Below are 6,373 nucleotides of genomic sequence, written 5' to 3'. Positions count from 1 at the left end.
AACAATCCAGGAGAATTTCCCTGTCTCAAAATTCATAACATTATGACATCTGAAAAGACACTTCAGCTATAGATGGGTCATTTGAGATCTTTATTATCTAAGGTACAGGTGATAAAATAGGAGTGTTTACTGTATGGTATATGGAAAAGTACATCAGCTTTGGAGTCAGAAAGTCCTGTTTTCATATCCTGGCTTTTCTACTTTACTAATTGTCTGACCACCAACAAGTTATTTAACTTCTCTGATCCACAGTTCTGTGATCTGTAAGGTAAGGGCAATAATGTTTACCTTGCAAATTGTAAACAATTTTACCATACCAATTATAGAGTTTAAATGAATTCGTGTATTTAAAATTCCTGATATTTTAAATGTGGTGTGTTATTCAACAAATGGTGGTTGCTTTAATTGTAATAATTATCATCAAATTGGAGGCCCTGGAGTCCTAGCATTTCCCCCATTGTCTTTTTCTTCAACAGGGGTCCCTTCTTTCATCATTTTTCCAGAACGACTATCAATAATGTTATAATGCTTTTCCCAAGTTAGAAATTTGAAATCCAACCACACCGTATGTGTGGGACTGCACATCCAAGCTCATGACTCTCATCACAGTACCATGCTCAGCATCCATCAGCTCCCCCAGCCATCCAGCCCCCACTTCACATAAGCCTTCCATGCTCAACCACTGCCAGATATGGAAAGTGTTTTCATTTTCCATTCATGTAAATAATGTTGAAAAATAACTGTATGTGGAAAGTTATCTCAAATTAATAATGGGATGTGTTATATGTCTTGGTCAGTGCATTCATTTCTATTAATTCTGTACATGTAGACACACAATGATGTGTTCAGAACAGAGTTTATCTAAATTTTAAATGGAGATTAGGCCTTCCTCTGAAATGATCAACCCATCGATTTCTTTGGAAATCTGTTAAAAATCTATCCTGGTTTATGTCTTGGCAAAGTGTAGTCAAACTATTATCCATGAAGAGCAGATGGGACCGCAGCAAAAAAAAAAATTCTACAAATAGCCATGGTGGAAAAAATCTGATTTTGTAGCTAAGAACCAATTAATGAGCAAACTGTATAAGTTTTAAAATGCCATCTTTTAGTTGATATTCTCACATAATCCATATCAAAATTTCATTGTAATAACTAGGTCACAAGAACAGGTTTTCATGGTATATATAATATCATTACATTTAGTTAAAACTTGTTTCTTGCATTCTAATGAGCTGGGTGTACTCCACATATTACTTGATGACTCTATCAAGTCTGTGTTCAGCCTGGAAAGTAGAACCACACCACCAGAAACTGTTATTCAGCAAACTAGTCACAGAGTTTTTGGAAAAGCTGAAAACATGGAAAGATGAGGTGCCCAGAGATAAGGCATCTGCAAATTACCCCTAAAAGTGTAGGTACAAAACAAAGAAGAGAAAATGATATCAGAGTCCAGAAGCCGGGATCATCAGTAAGGAGCTGAAATCCCAGGGAAGAGGCTGCCCAAGGGATCACCAGATGAACCATGTGGACGGGGCCACCTGCTAGGAGCTAGAACTCTGCAAGAGGGACCCACAGGCAGGACTGAGACCCATGGTTTGGGTTTACAGGTGGAAATGAGACCATAATGAAAGAATTGGTGGCAAGATGGGGCTGTCTAGAAAGAACTAGAATCATGGAGGAATGGCCACTGCTGAAGATTTCGCCTTAAGTACCCAGGCAAAGAATTAGCCTTGCTGCCCTTCTCCCATTCCAACCTCCTGTCTCTTAGGTTGACAGAACTTAAGTTGTAAGTGAAAGTTAACAGGTAGAAACCATGAGAAATGCAGTTTTCAAAGATCTGCTCCCCGCTATAGAGAGAAGAATGGAGTGAGGCATAGGCACAATGACTAGAACAATGACCCAGAGAAGATAAAAGAAGGTATTAACATTTAAAAAAAAAATTGAGTCTTCTTTCCATCACCATATATTTGATCCCAACTGACTGGGTGGCAAACACACAATGTGATATATAGATGATATATTACAGAATTGTACACCTGAAACCTATGTAACTTTATTAACCATTGTCACCCCAATAAACTTTAATTATAAAAAAATCTAGTCTTAAATGATTGTGATTTGCTCTATTGTTTATTTCCCAATGTTGAGTGCGAATGATTGCTGATATGATCAAATGTGGATTCGTATCATGATTATACATTTATCTCAGTGTTGGATATAAACCTTTAACTGTTCTAAGAAAATGTAGGCCCCATTAATAAAAATCCCCCTAGGCCATTTTCATATGCCGGGGCAGTTACCATTCCTGGCATGTTGGTTAACGTCCTTCTTTTGATATGTGGTCCTTAACGTTGTTCTCGGCTCAGTTCTAATTGTCAGAAAACATGTATATGACCATCATCACCAAAATTACTAACCACATTCACATTTTCTCTAACAGGGTTTACAACAACTGAGAGGAACCAAGAGGCTGGTTTTGCTCCTCTTTTCAAGGAAGGAGAAGCAAAGATCAGAGATTCTGATGAACTTCATCTATGTCAAACAACAAATAGCAAGTAGTGGAGCTGGAAATAAAATCCAGTACTTGTGAACTGAAATATTTTGTTCTTTGGCCTGTGCCACTGTGTTAGAAAACATAATTAACTCCAGTTACACCCTGGTAACTGCAAGATCCAGAAGCTGGTTTACAAAATTAATAAAATAACTGACAATGATTGGGGAAATGACTTCAGCGACACTATGAAGAGGCAACTACTGTCATAAATAATTTTGGCTTTTGAGAAACCACTATGTGGTTTCTTTACAGATAGAAGATAGAGAGATAAAAAACTAATTTGAACAACATACTGATATAGTGATTATGTGAACTCATTCTGAGAAACAAATGATTACTGTGGGGAAAAAAACCTATTCTGAAAAAAAGAAACGTGTTTGCTTTCTATTTAAGCAGCGTAAAATAAATGACATAGCATTTATTAGCTTTCACTGATTCTTTCCATAGATTACCACACCAATAGCTTTAACTTTGCGAGGCACAAAATTTGTTAAATGCCATTTGTGTTCTTCAGATTACCTTTAGTATATTTTTCTAAAAGACTGGTAAAAAGAGAAAATAAGTCAAATTGTTTTTGGCTTCTCCAAACTTAATTTGATCTTCTATTTTATCTTGCAAATAGTCATGTGATAATTCAGTTTACCCTAGCAAATTATGTGACAATTCAAAAAGGCAGCATTGTATTTAAACGTATCTATTATTTCTTGAGCATTTTCCCTCTTGTTGGTATTAGAATAAGGGTATCATTATCTGAAACACATAGCCTCATTTTTGTAGTTATTATAAAACTAAAATAGTTATACAGAGTGAAACATACACATGCATACTGATATACATATGTGTGTGTATATGGATACATATATAAATATATATTTGTGTGCAGGTATATTTTTTAGTTGGATGCACACATTTATGTTTACCATTGAATATAGGAGCGTGCAGACATAAAGAGAGGGTAGAAGTTCTGGGAAAGTAGATATATCATAACTGTACAAACAGAAATGGGAAGAGAGGCATACTTATTAATAAATATTCATGCTCCCCTGAGTGTATACATACAAATCATAGGATCGATACTCTTTTGACTTATGATTTCTCATATTAGATTCACCTCTTATTGGCTCTGCAGTTGTAGAATAGGTGTGTGTGTGTGTGTGTGTGTGTGTGTGTGTGTGTGTGTGTGTGTGTGTGTGTAAGAAACACTTTAGTACTGCCACAGCAGCAGTTTGAAGCTGGGAATTTATTACAGAAAATGAGAAGTTTTTACCTGAGATATTTTGACCCAGAGCATCAGGGAAAAAAAATGAAAAATTCAAGGACAACTACACTGAGGACCAAATTATCAAGGTTTGGGGCAGAAGTACAGAAATCTGGCTCACCAGAGATCAGTAATTNTTACATCATATATGGTTGAACAGGTTACCTCATATGCCCGACTATTCTCCTTATTCAGTATTCCTATATGCAAGAGAAAGGAGTCCAAACCAGGAATTAGGAATTGTTCCCTGTTTTTAATTGATGCTTTTATATTCTCTTGGGGGAAGTGATAGGTTAGTAACCAATAGGCCTCACTACTATGCACTATTAGTAATGCTGAGAGAAATACTATAGAAGACAGAATCCTACTCATAGAATAGGGCTGCCGCCATTGTTATTTGGCTTACTTTTGGTGGGGACGCCAACCAAATTCTGATCCAAAGGAACCCATCACATTCAGCTACAATCAGTTTGGAAAGATTCCCATGCTCTGTGCTATTTCTAGTGACCTAGTATTGAGGGGAAAGGATAGGGCCATTGCTTCCTTCTGGATCCTCAATAAAGGACTTGAGGGTACCATGTGCCACTTCTACTGCTGAAGTCATCAGTCCTTAGTTTAAGCCTGGAACCTAATCAGTCCAGAGCTGAGCTGTGTTTAGATGCCCCAAAGGATCCAGCCATTGTGTGTCTTAGAACCAAAAGAAAGTGCATGCCCACTGTATGTCACTACTTTTATTCATGCATAAGGCCCTCTAGGTGAAAATATATCATGAGAAAAGTGATCCACAAAAAGATATCACAAATGTTTCCTGTGGCTGGTCAAGAAGTTCTCAGGAGGTGTCCAGCATCATCTACACCCTAACTGAATCTTGCATCCTTTAGCCACAGACTTCCTCTCCTATCTCTGTAGCTGGAACATTGAACTTAATGCACAGCTCCAGGAGTTTATCCTTAACAGCTTCATTAGCTGCTCATCTAATGGAATTACACTTTCTCCATTATGTGAGATTATTTTATTTATTTGAATTTTTCCATTGTCAGAAGCATATTCACCCAGGCAATTATTGATGCGGAGATTAGATTTTGTCGCCAGTTAGTTGATTCTCATGATGATAAAATAGGATAATGAAATGTGCAACCATATAGGATAATCAAAGAGACTCCACAGCCTATTTATACCCACAGTTTAAACAGAACAAGGTAAGTATATTAGTTTCCAAATGCTGCTATAAATTATCACAATGTTAATGGTTTAAAACACAACAAATTTTCTGTTGCAATTTTGGAGGTCAGAAGTCTAAAATGGGTCCGCAGGNCACCTTGGAAGTTAGATTTCAACATATGAATTTGAGGGGGATACATTCACACCATAGACCTAGGAATTAAAGGGAAAGATTTACAAGTATCAAGACAAAAACAACATGTATACAAACGCTAGAGAAATCAGAAAGACACTGGGCATCAAACCAGCAACAGAGAAAGCTAAATGACAGTGAAGAATATCTTCAAATTTTTAACAGAAAAACAAAACAAAACAAGATTTGCAACCTAAAATTCTCTACCCTGATATACTACTGATCAAGAGTGAATATGGATAATAATATTTCTTAGCTGTGCAGCTTCTCAAAAATATTACCTCCTCCCATGCACATTTCCTAGGAAGCTACTGAAAAGCTATTGTTATGAAAACTACAGGGGAAAAACTACCAAGGAAAAGACAAAAACATTGAGTGTAGAAAATCGGGTTCCAATTATAGGAGAGCAGTACAGCAAAGTTCCTAGATGACAGCCGTGAAGCTACCCTATTGGGCTAGGAGTATGGAGCACTGCAGTTGGGAGGTCTTCAGGGAAAAAAATGCAAGTTATTATTTAATGGTCTGGCCATGTAGTCAGCAGGCCTGAGAGACTATGGGAAACCATGCAAGTAAAAAATTGAGCAAATTATTACACTGCAGGTAAAGCAGGGTGTTATAACGAAAAGGAAACATAATTTTAAAATATTATTTGGCATTATAATGAACAGTTACAAATTCATAGCAATATAAATTCTGAAAGCAGATTTTTCTTAAAAGACTTATAGAACTGACACTTGAAATAATGTTTATGTCTTACTCTGAAAAAATATATACATAAAATTACAGCAAACCCCCACAAGTGTTTTGCTTGGAGTTATAGTTCAAATTGTTAGTAAGCTTGATATGAAGTCCAATTTTTTAAAAACCAAACAAAATTCATGAGATTTCTGGTGCAGCCGTTTAATAAAACCAGATATTCTGCAACACCTTTCCTCTGCAAAATATCTAAACGCTGCTTAAGTTAGAGCTAACATGCTTTGAAAAGCATTGCTGAGCTCATAAAACAGTAAGGCAAGTCCTCCATGAACCACAACGCTACCAACAACAAACAGTCACAAAACACAAACCAAAAACCACAACAAAAAACTCTGACCTAAAACTGGAATGTAAAATCCACACAGAAGCTGAGGCTTGCTTTGAAGTGTGCCCAACTCAGAAACCTTAAGCCTTGCTAGCTAAGCCCCACTGTGGAATACCATTCAGACCT

The sequence above is a fragment of the Hipposideros armiger genome, unplaced genomic scaffold (assembly GCF_001890085.2).
Source record: "Hipposideros armiger isolate ML-2016 unplaced genomic scaffold, ASM189008v1 scaffold_627, whole genome shotgun sequence".
In the NCBI taxonomy this organism is placed as follows: domain Eukaryota; kingdom Metazoa; phylum Chordata; class Mammalia; order Chiroptera; family Hipposideridae; genus Hipposideros; species Hipposideros armiger.
This window is presented reverse-complemented; position numbering follows the sequence as displayed.